Source organism: Phacochoerus africanus, chromosome 4 (assembly GCF_016906955.1).
Source record: "Phacochoerus africanus isolate WHEZ1 chromosome 4, ROS_Pafr_v1, whole genome shotgun sequence".
In the NCBI taxonomy this organism is placed as follows: Eukaryota; Metazoa; Chordata; class Mammalia; order Artiodactyla; family Suidae; genus Phacochoerus; species Phacochoerus africanus.
Window position 1 is genome coordinate 117,161,512 of NC_062547.1, and position 16,475 is coordinate 117,177,986.

A 16,475-nucleotide genomic window follows, 5' to 3' on the forward strand; every position below is an offset into this window, starting at 1 on the left:
ATGGCCTGCAGCTGGATTTGTTTTATGCTAGAACAATTTTGCTGCCTGGCTGCTTCCTGCTGAAAGCACAGAGGATGTGCTGAAATGTAGCCACTGTAAACAAAACTAGATCAGGCAGAAGCCTCTCGCTTGCACTGACAGACCTACCTTACATGTTTCTGGCAGCAATGCTATTTGACAGGCATGGTGCTAGGAAGCCAGTGGCTTCCAAAATAAGAATCGAAAGGGAGGAATTCCTCAGCATGGGCTTGAAAAATGTCAGCCTTGGCAGGCACTTAAGAAATCTCATGTTGTCCAGCTTCCATAATTAATAATCAAGGAAGCTGAGGCCTAGGAAGGTTAAGGGATTTTATCCTAAGTCAAATAGTTTATGAGTGGAAGCCTGAGTTAAAACCCAGGTTTCCTGGCTCCCAGTCCAATGGTTATTCTGCTACATTGTATTCAAGTTCATTACTTTTGCTTAGTGTTTTTACTTTGGCCACTGTGCATTTCAGAAGATCATATGTATTCCCAAGATCAAAGTCACTAACTGCATATGGAATGGCTACTGGCTGTGTCACTCCGAGGAACAGTTAACAGATTCACTAACTGGACCTTCGTGTTCATTTCTTTCCTCAAGGCTAATTACTTGTTTAATTAAGGCATTTTGCCTTGGTCATAAATGCAATCACACTTGATGAATCTTGACTTTGTGCTGTGAGGATCCAATACAGGTATGAAGTGTTTTCATTAGAACTTAGGAAAACTAGGGAGTTCCTGTCGTGGCTCAGTGGTTAAGGAATCTGACTAGGAACCAGGAGGTTTCGGGTTCGATCCCTGGCCTTACTCAGTGGGTTAAGGATCCGGCATTGCTGTGATCTGTGGTGTAGGTCAAAGACGCAGCTCAGGTCCTGTGTTGCTGTGGCTCTGGCATAGGCCGGCGGCTACAGCTCCAATTAGACCCCTAGCCAGGGAACCTCCATATGCCGCAGGAAGCAGCCCTAGAAAAAGGCAAAAAAAAAAAAAAGAACTTAGGAACTAAACAACTAATAAGCTTTGAGATATTTAAAGTTTAACCAGGAGCAAATTCATAAATTTTAGATTTCCTATTTTTGTATTTTAATTCACACATGCAGAGAAAACCATGAGGGAGCTGAATTGTTTGTGGAAATCATGATTTACTATTTCCTCATGCTTCTTTTTTGTTTAGTAAAGCCTCTCACCTGCCATTGAGTTGAAGCAATGTGTTTGGCATTTAATAATTCTTTGTGTTCCTATGACACCTTTTCCTCCCTGCAGCTCACAGTACTTAATACACGTCAAATCAGTAATCCCCACCGCAGTACAGCCAGAGAGAGTAGACAGAGCATAATCCTCTTGATACACAAGGCCAACAGTCTGCTGGGAAATCCAATGAGCAATTGACTTGTGTGCTAAATTTATTATCAGAGTTTTTGTGCACTGGTTGGAAATTGCTGTCCAATCTATATGTGGCTAGTTGTTCACCCCTGGGCATCTTTTCAAGTGAGAAAAGGGAGAATAAGAACAAGAGAATATTTTGCTCAGTCAAAAAACACCAAATTGCAAACTACATGGATTAACATAGGCTTGATTTTCTTAAGATGTCCTTGGCTATTGTCAAAAGAACAGCCGAGCAACTGAATACATGGAATAAGCAATCCAATGATAACAATAATGATTATAATTAACTGAGTTCCTCCTACTGTGCCTCAGATGCAGAGGTGAGTATTTTACATGCGTTTCTCTAATCTCCACATCACTCCTACAAGTCAGGCCTAATTACCCCGATTTTTCAGATGAGCAAGGCATAGTTATGAGAATTTAAAGTGCATCATTCAAAATGATGGCACTAGTTAAAGGGATTTGGGGCCAGACTCACTGTTCAGAAACATTTTTTCCCTTTTCCCCAGTCTGCCCTGCACCCCTCTCTATTCATTCAACAAACATTTATTGAGCACCTACTATGCCAAGCAGGCACCAGGTGTTGAGGAAATGGCTGTGAACAAAGCAATCAGAGTTCCTGCCCTTAGAACTTGGCTTCTAGGCCAAAGTCTGGATTTCTACAAGAAAGGGGTAAGAGGAGTTCCTGTCATGGTGCACTGGTTAACGAATCCAACTAGGAACCATGAGGTTGCAGGTTCGATCCCTGGCCTTGCTCAGTGGGTTAAGGATCAGGTGTTGCCGTGAGCTGTGGTGTAGGTTGCAGATGTGGCTTGGATCCCATGTTGCTGTGGCTGTGGTGTAGGCCAGCAGCTACAGCTCCGATTCGACCCCTAGCCTGGGAACTTCCATATGCCGCAGGAGTGGCCCAAGAAACAGCAAAAGGACCAAAAAAAAAAAAAAAAAAAAGGGGGTAAGAAACAGACAAGAGTTAGGTATGAGGCAATGCTTGGCAAAGAGATCAAACAACACAAATAAAAGATGGAGACTGTCTAATGAAATACTGATTTCAGAGTTGGAAAATGTTTGACTTTTCACTTCTTCCCTTACATGATTTTATTGTGGTCATTTTTTTTGTGAAGCCCAGCACCAAGCATCTTATAAAGAGAGGAGGGGTAGTACAGTTTGTAAGCAAGTGGTAGTGCTGTTAGCTGGTCCAGCACAACAAAGAATCCTAAAGAACGCTCAAGGTTTAGGTGAACTCTTGCCATTGAATAAGTTGCACCCAGGGTGGTAACCTAACAAGGCTCCCAAGGCACCTTCTCTGTTGGCTGACAACATCGCTCTCATCTTCTACCTCACACCTTAGTGGTTTGAACAGCCTCTTCCCGAAATTTTTGGCTACACATCACAACTCTGCACAGCCCTCTGTCATTTCTTTCTTGAGATATTCTCTACCATGTTCAATCCACATTTCACAACTCTTTAGCTCCTGCTCTGCTGCCCTACCCCCAGCTCCATGTCACTTGCAAATAACTGTAGCTCTTGCTACTTAGTACCCTCCCCCTCTATCCCTATCCCAGGCCATGAATCTGGGGACCCCCAAATGACCCCCTACAAAACTGCTCTCTCTTTTTTTTTTTTAGGGCTGCACTTGCATATAGAAGTTCCCAGGCTAGGGGTGGAATTGGGTCTGCACTACAGCCACAGCAACCCCAGCTTTGAGCCTCATCTGTGACCTACAACGCAGGATTCTTAACCCACTAAGTGAAGCCAGGGATCAAACCTACATTCAAGGACACTATGCTCAGTTCTTAACTATGCTGAGTCACTGTGGAAACTCCCAAAACTGCCTTCTAATTGTGTCTTCTCATGAGCTTGGAAACACTGCCCGTGGAGCTTTCTTTCCTTTTCAGATGTAGCCCAACATGTGAAAAATCACTATAAGTGGGAATTTGTGGATTGACCCAACTCCTCTGCCAGCGGAGGGGTCTTGACCTGGCATCTGCTGCAGGAGGGTTCAGGGCATAAGCAGACAAACTCACACTATACCTTGTCTGGCATCACTTGAGCAAGCAAGGCCACATGGAATAGACTATTCATCAGAGGAAAAGATACACTCAACTTTATTCCTTAATTAATCCTGGCACCAATTCTCACCTTCTCCAGAGAAACATTTCCTCACTAAAAAAAAGTCTTAGAATGCAGGAAGGAAATTTACCATCACTCCACATGCAAAAAAAAACCCATTTTTTTAATCTAAAGGTTGCCTAAGCTTTCACTTGAAGAATCTTTTTCTTAGCAAAGAACACTGTTCTTTGTTTTGTTGTTTCTATTATACATGTATTTGGGCCTGAAGGTCATAAATAAAATTCTGGTATTAGATAAGAAGGGCAGGAAATAAAATTAGAAATGTCTCTGGATGCCAGGAACAAAACTATTGTAGCGAGAAGTAGATTGAGCAGTAATTAATCAATGAAGTGATTTGATTTCCAAGGAGGACAGAGGGCAATTTTGAGCTATAGGTGGGTAGAAAATAAACTTGTTTGCAGGAAAAAACAAATGAAAGATCTGATTCCTGATTTAATTATTCTCAAAGGGTGGGCCATGGCACAACCATTAGCATCATCTGGGAACTTGCTGGAAATGCAAATTCAAGCTCCGTCTTGAACCTACTGAATCAGAAACTGGGGATGAGGACCAGCATTTTGCTCTTTGGCAAACCTTTCTGGCAATTCTGATGTATGCTAACACTTAAGAATCACTGTGTTAAAAACCCCCCTTGTGTAGGGAGAATATTTAATTCAGGACACCTGGTGTAGGAACAAGATCGGGCAAAGAAATCAAGGGTCAATTTTGTTCCACTTGGGAAACCCGTCCCCCCAAGTCTCTGGGTCAAGGCTGGGGAAAGCCCAGGAGCAGAGGCCCAGGTGCCCCTGCTGGTTTCTTTAGAATTCAAAGGAAGGCTTCAGAGCTGAGCTGCCAAGGACTTTGTAGCCAGACTAATTAGTCTCTAGGAATTTCCTGTAAGGGTTTGAAGGGCTGGGTTGGAAACTTGCAAGCAATTGCCCTGGTGAAGTGGGGGGAAAAAGGACCAACAACACTGCTGAGGTACCACAAAAGCCCTTCCTCCCCAAGAGGGACTGAAGGCAGGCTTGTTTCTGTGTAGTAGGCTGTGAAAAGCCATTCCTTTGCTCTGATGGGAACTGTGCTTAGGGGGGTTTCCCTTCCAGCAAGATGCTGAAAAATAAACCAAATGCTGGCCAAATCTCAAGCCAGGGTCCACAGGCCAGCCAGCCAGTCTGCCTGCCTGCTTTTCTTTCTATATACCTCTTTTTCTCTTTCCTGTCTTTCTTCCCTCCTTCAGCATGATTGGAAGCCTTGGCTGTGATAAGTCAATTGACTGCTGGGGGGACCACTGCAGGACACAGAATCTGGACCTTGAGTCCATTGTTGGAACCTCTTGGGACTGAATTAGATGTTCTCTAATGTCCCCTCCAGTTCTGATGTTTTTCTGCTCAAAGTTTCCCCAAAGTCAAAAGCTTCACCCCAGTGAGAAATGTAGTTGGAGTTTGAAGACCTCTTATTCTCCTTTACAAACTCCCTCATCCAGCCACTGCCTTCTGCCAGACGTCACACTTTAGCCTTTCAGGACAGTCCCAATTTTGAGATCAATGGCTTCGATTTCCTGCCTGGATTCCCTCCTTCATGTGTGCGTTGGTGCCTTCAGCCAAGGCTTACTGAGCATTGACTTCATACCCTCCTCATGTCCTTGGCCTCCAGGAGTGTTGGGGGCAGTGCCATGTGTCTTCTTATTTCTCCGTTTTTGATTTTGTGGCACTCTCCCCTCTGCCTAGAATCACCTTCTCCTTATCTAACTGGTGACTGCTTTCTTAACCTTCACAGTTAAGTTAAAATGCCATCTCCTCATTCTAGCTTACTCTGATCACTTCATGATCTCAAGTGTATGAACTGTTTCCTTTGTGTCTCCAAACTTTGTATCTATCATCTGTCTATGCATGGTACACTTCTACTTTAAACCCCATTTATACTTTATTCCACATATACATTTTTCCTCACCCAGATAAGCCTGTGAAATCTTTAAAAGGCAGGTATCACATTTTATTCATCGCGGTAGACTTATGCCAAGCATATGCTTTGTATGTAGCAAACTAATGCTGAATTAAAGTGTATTGTGGCTCAGCAGGTTAAGACTCTGACTAGTATCCATGAGGATGCAGGTTCGATCCCTGGCCTCACTCAGTGGGTTAAAGATCCTGTATTGTCACATGCTGCAGCATAGGTTGCAGATGTGGCTCAGATTTGTGGCTGTGGCTGTGGTGTAGGCTGGCAGCTGCAGCTCTGATTAGACCACTAGCCTGAGAACTTCCCTATGCCACAGGTGCAGCCCTAAACAGAAAAATAAAATTAAAAAAAAGAAAGTCTATTTCTTCAATTTTTTAGTTAGAGCAATATTCCTAGAAGTGGACAATAAATATATGATGGTAGTTGCTTAGTTGTCAAAGAAAAATCAGAGCTGAACAGTGGATGAAGCGGTTAAAAAAAAAAAAAAAACACACATTATATTCAGGACTATTTCAATAGGGAGGAAAGAGACCTCAGTATAGACCTGGGCTCAGTTCCAAACACATCTTGGGCAAGTGGGAATTTACAGCCAATGAAGAGAGTGGGGATGACTGGATGGAAAATTACTAAGGAGAAACACTAGGGGCAAAGGGGATTCTGTTTAAACTGACCTAACTGGATCTTTGCTGAAGACAGGCCAGGGTGGTCAGACAGCCCCCGGAGGATAGCGGAGGATGAGGAACCAGATTAGATATGGAAGGTGATGAGATATGGTGGAGGAGGGGCTCCTGTTAAACTGACTTAGCAGGTTCAGGCTACAACCTAGATTTGACAAGGAGGTGCAGGATGGGCCTAAGGAGAAAGCTCAGGAGTCTGACTAAAGTTTGGTCAGGCGAAGAATCTTTGTCACAACCTACAGAAAGAAGACCACAATGAACTATGAAAAATAATCCAAGGCAGCTTGAAGTATCATCTTCAAAAGAAATATATGCCTTGGGCCAAGAAAAATGTACAACAGGTCATTTATAGGATAGACTGCTTTCATATATTTGGTCGGTTGTATGGATGGTAGATTCTGTGGGGAAGGGGGCATAGATGAAAAATTTTTTGGCCCATGAAGTTTTTTTTGTTTTTGTTTTTTATTGACAAATTGGCACATGTGTATTTCGGGAAAAAAAATCTGATGACAATTCTGTGTTCTCTGGAGTTTGTTAAGGGGGTATGTTGGCACAGAAAAGTGAAAACCAAGAAGAGAAATTAATATTATTCTCCATAACTAAGGTTAGATCCCAAGCTGAGGACTAGGTGGCTAACCAGTCCGTAATTTGACTTCCTCCATGGTTATAGCACCTTTAAAACCTGTCAGTTGAAGATATAAACCAAGCTAGCGACTGTGTTAAGGTATTTGTGTGGAAAAAAGAGTTATTTACATGCTTCTAAAGCACTGTCAGACCAGAGAAAGCACGTGAAAAGCCTTACAATGAATTGCTGCCTGTCAGGACCTTTCAAAGTGTTAAGTACCACACAAGTGCCCAGCAGGGCTCCTGCTAACACTGTTTAATTGTCCTACCAAATAATGGTGGCCATAGCCTGCCATTCCCCCACCGAGTTTAACATATCATTTGCATTTACAGTGAAAAGTTGTTATTAAAGGCAGGATATTTTTGCAAGTGCAAAGATTGCAGCTTCTCTTTTCCCTCTCTCATAGTGGCATAGTATTTAAGAACCTGCTGCTCAACCACCTGCTTGTGTTTATTCCTGGGGGAACCATGTATCTGTCATCAGCGAAATTCTTTCTTTGGTTGTAATATTGCCCTGAACTCATCGGTCGATGGACTTCAGAAGCAGAGTTAGGCACAAAGATCCCAGAAAATGGGTGACCCAGTTTTGCCTGATCTGGAAAGGATCAAGCCCAGTAAAGCCATGTACGTTCTTCCTTCTGATAATAAGACCTCAAGGGAAGGGCAACTCTGGCTCTCACCTTTGGGGCACTGGATTTTCCAGGTGCCCACTGTTGACATGCATGCGGTCAAGCCCTGGAGATTTCCTCCTCTGGACCTCACATCACAAATATCCATGGGGTCAAGGAACCTCCTGGGTTTGCCTGTTATCTTGAGAGCATCCTGATGAGGAAATGGATACTTTGTGCAAAAGATCTCTTCTGCTCAGATGTAATCAATTGCAATAGCGGCTTTTTCTATGTGAAGGACAGTGAAAAAAAAAATGAAATTATTTGTGTTTTCTTTCCAATGTGATTCATTTGAGGTGACAATGAAACACTATGTCTTGGTTTTATTACAATAAAAATGGTGAAAAGCTGGAATCCAGAACATAAGGCAAATAAAACAGACCAGAATGTCTCCTGGTCTCAGAATCTAATCTGCACACTTCTGCCTTTAGCAGGATGAAAGGGCTAGAAAAGAGAGCGAAACGGAAGGAAAGAGAATAAGAATTGGACAAAGTAAAAGAAGAGACATCCATATGCTGGCCTGGTAGAGCCATACTTAGTACATAAGCTGTCACAAAAGCTGAAGAGCAGTAATTTTTTTTTTTTTTTCTATTTAGGGCTACACCTGCGGAATATAGAAGTTCTCAGGCTAGGGGTTGATTCAGAGCTGGAGTTGCCAGCCTATGCCACAGCCACACCAGTGCAGGATCCCAGCCACGTATGTGACCTACACCACAGCTCACAGCAACATTGGGACTCCCAACCCACTGAGCAAGGCCAGGGATCAAACCCGCATCCTCAGGGATACTAGTCAGATTCATTTCTGCTGAGCCACAACAGGAACTCCTGAAGACTGGTAATAAAATGCAGGAAAAACCCTGGGTCTGGAGCTCCTTCTAAGCAGGAGGGAAGGGGTAGACTCACTGAAATGAATCTGCACTTACACCTCTGCCACCAGGTTGTACAGAAAGGTTCTAGTTCTTTCGAAGATGCATAAGCCACTTGGGAGGCACTTTGAAGGATACATGTTTTTAGTCACCAAGATTAAGAACTTCATTAAAGGAGAAGAGATAAAAGCTGTTCTTGCACAAGAAGGCAGGGAACGTTCTATGGTGTGGAAGACCATATGGTGGGGTGGGGGACCAGAAGGACAGGGACTCTCCTTCAGGAGAGAGAACTGGTCCTTGGAGAAGACTAGGGGCCACACTTGGACAGAGCCATGGGAATTTACCATTTTAAGCATTTAAGGCAATCAAATCTTTAAAGACGAGGCAATCCCCATGCTATTTAAACCATTCAAGAGTGTAGAGAAGCAAAGCCTCTAAATTACTTTATAAATATAGGATAATATTTATGATAAAACCTATCAAAGCTATCACAACAATAGAGGTATAAACCATATATGAATACAAGCACACCAGACGAAATGTTTGTAATAAGAATCCAAGAGAGGAGTTCCCGTCATGGCACAGTGGTTAATGAATCCGACTAGGAACCATGAGGTTGCGGGTTCGGTCCCTGCCCTTGCTCAGTGGGTTAAGGATCCGGTGTTGCCGTGAGCTGTGGTGTAGGTTGCAGACGTGGCTCGGATCCCGTGTTGCTGTGGCTCTGGCGTAGGCCGGTGGCTATAGCTCCGATTAGACCCCCTAGCCTGGGAACCTCCATATGCCGTGGGAGCGGCCCAAAGAAATAAAAAGACAAAAAAAAAAAAAAAAAAAGAATCCAAGAGAACTTTAGAGAAGAGACTTCATTCTAGGAGGGGAAGTTCGTTCCACACTAGGAAACCCAGTAATATAACTTTCCATGTTTTTCAAAGGAGTAAAACTATTTAGTCATCATCATAGGTGCCTAAAAAATATCTCATTATTTTCTAAACTGTCCTTAATAAAATAGGAATACTTTCTTAATATACTTAAGATATATATGAAAAGCTAGCATCAATGTAAATTGGTGTAGCCACAATGGAAATCAGTATGGAAGTTCCTTAAAGATCCAGGTGATCTAGCAATCTCACTCCTAGGTATATATCCAGAGAAGATGCTAATTCAAAAAGATAAGTGCACCCCAGTGTTCACTGCAGCACTCTTTACAGTAGTCAAGACAGGGAAGCAACCTAAGTGTTCATCAACAGAGGGATGGATAAAGAAGATGTGGTACATATACACCATGGAATATTACTCAGCCATTAAAAAGGAAATAAATAACACTTTTTGTAGCAACATGGATGGAGCAAGAGATTATCATAGTAAGTGAAGTAAGTTAGACAAAGACAAATATCACATGGTATCACTTATATGTGAAATCTAAAATATGACAGAGATGAACTTATTTACAAAATATAAACATAGAAGGCAAACTATTGGTTACCAAAGGGGAAAATGGCAGGGAGAGAAATTAGGAGTTTGAGATAGGCACATGCAAAGTACTGTGTATAAAATAAACAAGGTCCTACTTATAGCACAGGGCACTATATTTAACATTTTGTAATAAACTATAATGGAAAGAATATGAAAAAGAACATACACATAGGAGTTCCCATCATGGTGCAGTGGTTAACAAATCCAACTAGGAACCATGAGGTTGCAGGTTCGGTCCCTGGCCTTACTCTGTAGGTTAAGGATCCAGCGTTGCCATGAGCTGTGGTGTAGGTTGCAGACATGACTCGGATCCCGCGTTGCTGTGGTTCTGGCGTAGGCTGGCGGAAACAACTCCGATTGGACCCCTAGCCTGGGAACCTCCATATGCCAAGGGAGCAGCCCTAGAAAAGGCAAAAAAAGACCAAAAAAAAAATGGAATATACACAGACATACATACGCATATATGTAAGTGAATCACCTTGCTGTACACTAGATACTAACACAACACTGTAAATCAACTACAATTTAAAAATTTTAAAAATAAAGTGAAAATAAGCCAGCATAACACTTAAAGGTGAGATATAAGAATAATTCCTGTAAAATATGGGAATGAGACATAGATGCCCACTAAGTTGACACTGACCTATATAGGTATTAATTAACTCAAAGAAAAAGAATTAGAGTAAAATAACAATGATTTGCAGATTTGATTCTTTAGAAAATCCATGACAATAGGTTGATGTGTCATTAGAGAAAAGTAAGAAATTCAGTAAAATAGGTATAGCAAATGTAATGAGAAAATTAATAGCTTTCTATATACAAACATCTACTTGGTAAAATTTTAGGTGGTTTTTTTGTTTGTTTTTTGTTTTCTGTTTTTTTAGGGCTATTCTTGTGGCATATGGAAGTTCCCAGGCTAGGGTTTGAATCAGAGCTGCAGCTGCCAGCCTACACCACAGCCACAGCAAGGCAAGATCCAAGCCGAGTCTCCAACCTACCCCAGCTCACGGCAGCACCAGATCCTTAACCCACTGAGCGAGGCCAAGGATCAAACTCTCATCCTCATGGATTCCAGTCAGATTTGTTTCCACTGCACCACAATGGAAACTCTCGTAAAATTTTAATTTTAAAATCCCATTTACAACAACAGTAAACACAAACTATTCAGGAAGTGATATAACAAGGAGTGAATAGGAATGAATAATAGATTCGCACATCTCATACTCCCTGAGAACTGTTTTTATGGTTTTAAAATTTTGAGCTGATAAGAAGGCCTGACTCCCAGCAGAATTTGTGTACCAATTAACATGAAAATGAGCCCCATGGAGCTAGGCTGCCTTGTCACCAAATTTTATTAGGGAAAGAATGCTGTCCCTGGAGTCCAGACTGCAGAGGCCAGACTTGCTCACTTACTGTGTAATCTACATGAATAACAACTTTCTGGACCTTACTATCCTCCAGGTTGAAGAAAAAGAGTCACGCATGTTGAATCAGACCGTGCAGAAGTTCCTCAGCCAGGGATTGAACTTGCCCCATAGCAGTGAGCCAGGCTGCTACAGTGACGACACCAGGTCCCTAACCCACTTTGCCACAAGGGACGTCCCATATATTGAATCAAGTGTTATACATTGGAACATAGATGTGTTTCATTTGATCTGCTTGGAATTAGTTTTATTTAGTCGTCAAGACTGGGATACTTCACAAAAATCTGCATTCTCAGCTTCCTTTGAAAATTGCCCAATCTGCGATAACAGGGCTGGCCTCTCCCCCTGCTACAATTAGCTGCAGCTGCAGAAGCTGTTGCGCCTTCTATCAGAGCAGGGCCTCAGTTTTACAGACCCTTTCCCCACACCCCTCTCAATGGGGATACGACGACAGTGTCACCAGCGTGATTCTTTACCTGATCCGCTGACTCTGAATGCATTTTGTTGCAGACCTTGGTCATTCTGAAGCCCTTCTTTCACTTTTACAATTTAATGATTCTAAAATTCGGTCTAGCTGTCAATCTAAGAAATATATTCCCTAGCCGTATTACTTAGAAGCCTGGACAGTTTGCGGTAATGTGGGTGTTGCAAGCTCTGGCTTGCTGCTTTTCTTTCTTTTTCCTTTTGCTTGTAGCAGACTAGCCTTGGTTACCATGGTGATTACCATCCCTTAATGATACGCTGCAACTGCACAGGGAATGTAATTTTCTTTAAGCGTGGTGAAAAGCAGTGGGGAACAGGAGTAGGTAGAAAAGCTTTCTCCTCCCTCTGTCCCTGGGTGCTCCTCAGTCACCACAAAGGACAAGAGCAGGCTGTGGATCAATCCGTCCAGACAAGCCAACACAAGAGCTGCTGTCAAGACGGAAATATCTTCCCTGGGTCCCAGTGCACATGTGGGAACCCTGAGAAAAGCTATTTTCAACCTCTGAAAAGTGTTCTGCTCCAAGTCTTGTGGGACTTAATTAGAATAATCAGTTTTCACAGCTAAGACTTTTGATTCTAACCTCCTACACTAAATGAGCATCCCATGTGCAAAAGGCCCAGCTCACTCGTACTCAGAGCAGGTGACGCTGCTAACTGCACGCTCGCCTCCTGGTAGGGATCTCAGGGTCTCAGGCTGGCCCTTTCCAACTGAATTAAGGGCAGCAGCCCTGCCTGGACTTGCCAGGCCTCACTTCTGAGATGCTGGGGTTCTGACTGTGGCCAGGGAAGTGGAGAAGAACATGGGCTCACTCTAGTCCACAAAACCCTCCAGCAACCAGGGGCTCCCTTCTTGGGATGTAACTTTGAGAGGAAGGTTGGATCTGCCCAGGGCTGGCCTGGTTTACCAGGGCTTTCAAGTCTCTGTCTCCTAAGGTCCATTTAAAAACTGTGGCCAGAATGTAACAAAAAGAAGGAGATATAGAGAACAAATCAATGGGTACCAGTGATGGATAGGTGAGGGGCACCATAGGGCTGAGGAAGTGGGAAGCACAAGCTCTTGGGTGTAAGATAAGCTCGAGGATGGATGGTACAACCCAAGGAAGACAGCCAATATTTTGCAATAACTGTGAATGGAAAGTAAGCTTTAAAAGTTGTATAAAGGGAGTTCCCATTGTGGCTTAGTATCCATGAGGATGTGGGTTTGATCCGTGGACTTGCTCAGTGGGTTAAGGATTTGGTGTGCTGTGGCTGTGATGTAGGCCCTAAAAAAGTTGTATAAAATTTTTATTTACTTTTTACTTAATGAATTTTATTACATTTAAAGGTGTAAGACAATCCTCACATCCAAACGCTACAGCACATCCATCCCAAACTCTCAGTGTATCCCCCCACCCCCCAAACTGTCTCATTTGGAAACGGTAAGTTTTTGAAAGTCTCTGTGAGTCAGTATCTGTTCTGCAAATAGGTTCATTCTGTCTTTTTTTCAGATTCCACATGTAAGTGATAGCATTTGATGTTGGTGTCTCATTGTCTGACTAACTTCACCTAGCATGGTAATTTCTAGGTCCATCCATGTTGCTAAAATGCCATTATTTCATTCCTTTTAATGGCTGAGTAATATTCCATTGTGTATATGTAACACTTCTTCTTGATCCAGTCCTCTGTTGATGGACATTGAGGTTGTTTCCATGTCTTGGCTATTGCAAATAGTGCTGCAATGAACATCGGAGTACATGTGTCTTTTCGAGTCATGGTTTTCTCTGGATAGATGCCCAGGAGTGGGATTGCTGGATCAAATGGTAGTTCTATGTTTAGTTTTCTGAGGAATCTCCATACTGTTTTCCACAGTGGTTGTGCCAATTTACAATCCCTCCAACAGTGTAATAGGGCTCCCTTTTCTCCATACCCTCTCTAGCACTTATTGTTTGTAGACTTTTTGATGATGGCCATTCCGGCTGGTGTAAGGTGGTACCTCATAGTGGTTTTGATTTGCATTTCTCTAATAATGAGTGATGTTGAACATCTTTTCATGTGTTTTTTGGCCATCCGTATGTCTTCTTTGGAGAATTGTCTGTTTAGATCTTCTGCCCATTTTTTGATGGGGTTGTTTGTTTTTTTGGTATTGAGCTGTAGGAGGTGTTTATAAATTTTGGAGATTAATCCCTTGTCAGTTGATTCATTTGCAAAGATTTTCTCCCATTCTGTGGATTGTCTTTTCATTTCTGTAGATTGTCTTGGGTAGTATAGTCATTTTGATAATATTGGCTCTTCCAATCCAAGAGCATGGTATGTCTTTCCATCTATTTGTGTCATCTTATTTCTTTCAGCAGTGTCTTACAGTTTTCAGAGTACAGGTCTTTTGTCTCTTTAGGTAGGTTTACTTCTAGGTATTTTATTCTTTTGGATGTGATGGTAAACAGGCTTGCTCCCCTAATTTCTCTTTCTTTCATTGTTAGCATACGGAATGGTCAAACAGAAAACAGGGCAAATAAAAGAGGCCGAATTTTTAAAAATTTATTAATTATTATTAATTTTATTGTGGTAAGAATGCTTAACATGGTATCCAGCCTCTTAGATTTTTAAGTGTACAATACAGTTGCTATCTCTAGGTACAAAGTTGTACAGCTGATCTCTAGAACTTTTCCATTTTGCACATCTGAAACATTATGCCGATCGATTAGCCATTTCCCCTCCCCTCCCCCCTCCCAATGCCCTGAGGCTGAATTTTAAGAAATGGGCTTGAAACTAGAGTCACCTCTACAGGACTTACCCTCTCTTTTCCTCTTTCCTGTCCCTTCGAATTTCCATACAGTTAAAAATCTGATTACAGTAAGTAACTGAACAGATATGTAATAAAGCAGGTAGAATCTAGGTAATAGATGTACAGAAGTGTTCGTTGTAAAATTATTCAACTTGTCTACCTTTTTTTGGCCATGGCTGCGGCATGCGGAAGTTCTTGGGCCAGGGACTGAACATATCAATCATAGTCACAGCAGTGACGATACCAGATCCTTACCCGCCAGGTCACTAGGGAACTCCTATACATTTGAAATTATAATAAATACTGGAAAATAAATGACTGAAGCAGAGTTTACAAATGGGGGGCCCACAGGACCTATTAGGCCCATAGACATGATTTATTTGGCCATCAAGATTTTTTAAGAATTTAAAAAGTGTTTATACAATTTTTAAGGGTTACATTCCACATACAGTTACTACAAAATACTGGCTATATTCCTTGTGCTGTGCAATACATCCTTGAGCTCATCCTATACCCAGTACTTTATACCTCCCACCCCCACCCCTATATTGCCACCCAGCTGGTAACCACTATTCGTTCTCTGTAAGTCTGCTTCTCTTTTGTTATATTCCCCAGGTTTGTTTTTGTTTTTGTTTTTTTCAGGGTTGCACCCACGTCATATGGAGGTTCCCAGGCTACAGGTTGAATTGGAGCGCTAGCCACCGGCCTACACCACAGCCACAGCCATGTGGGATCCGAGCCATGTCTGCGACCTACACCACATCTCACAACAATGCTGGATCCCTGACCCATTGAGCAAGGCCAGGGATATTCAATCCGCATCCTTATGGATCCTAGTCAGGTTCGTTACCACTGAGCCACAATGCGAACTCCTCCTTAGTTTGTTATATAAGATTTTTTTTCAAGTTGAATCAGTTGCAAACATTTTGAAAGACAGGAGAATTCACATAAAAATCTGGACTTCCATTTTTTTTTCTAGAATAATCAGGATATCAGTAACATCAGGCCCCACATTCGTGCCTGGCAACAGTTGGCTGGGGGTGGGGAGTGGCTGTCTCCTCTCCATGGGCATTTTCTCTCCACTTGGACATACCCTCCACTCAATACACACTCCTCATTTACTTACTTGAATAGGCCAGCTCCTCAGCTGATGACACTGAGACAGAGCAAGTTCAAAAAGGGGGAAAAGACATTAAAGGGTGGCATATGTGTCTGTGTGCACATATGCAGCTGGCAGGAAAATGCATCCCAGCACCTTCATCTTTGTTTTGTTTGGTCAGGGGGCAAAGCCTCCTCCTTGGCCTTCTGCTCATAGCCTCCCAAGATGCTGCTCAGGGTCAAGCCATGAGGCTAAGTGGGAAGCATAGCCCATAAACAACTCAGGGTGTGACTATATCAAAAGGAAGTCTTAGGACCAGCTGAGAAAGGCTGTTTATTTTAGATGTTTGCTTTCCGACTGAAATGCCTCAGTCAGTGCACTAAATAGACTGTCTCCTATCAATTTGTTGCCAGCATCTCTTATCATAAAGCTTCCATTGTTAGATGCCAGGCAAAAAGAGTCAAGCAGAACTCAGTGGTCCTAGAGCCTGAATTTGATCTGTGCATCTCGTGATGGGAAAATTCTACCTCTTTCATTTTTTCTTTCTGGCATAAAAGAGGTGTAGGGGTCAAAATACTTTTTCAGAGGCAAATGGATGCTTGTCAGTGTTTAGTGTTTCCAAATATAGATCTCCCCTCAGCTTCTGCTTTCTCCTTGCAGGGATCCACACTCAGAATGATGCTTCACTGGGGTGCGCTGTGCCCTCGAGGTCTGCTCTGGGTTGGGAGGTCCTAGGGTAGGAGCATGTCTATGAAATCTACTAATAATCAGTCCACCACGAGTGCTGTCAGAAGTGCGATACATTCTCCTTTGTGACGATAGCAACGATAGCAACGGTGAACTCTGCTCCCTCTGCCCTTCTATCCAGTGCTTTCGATTGAGCTTGGAATCAATTCTGTTTCCATCCCTGGCCAGCTGTCCTTATGTGGTCTGACCC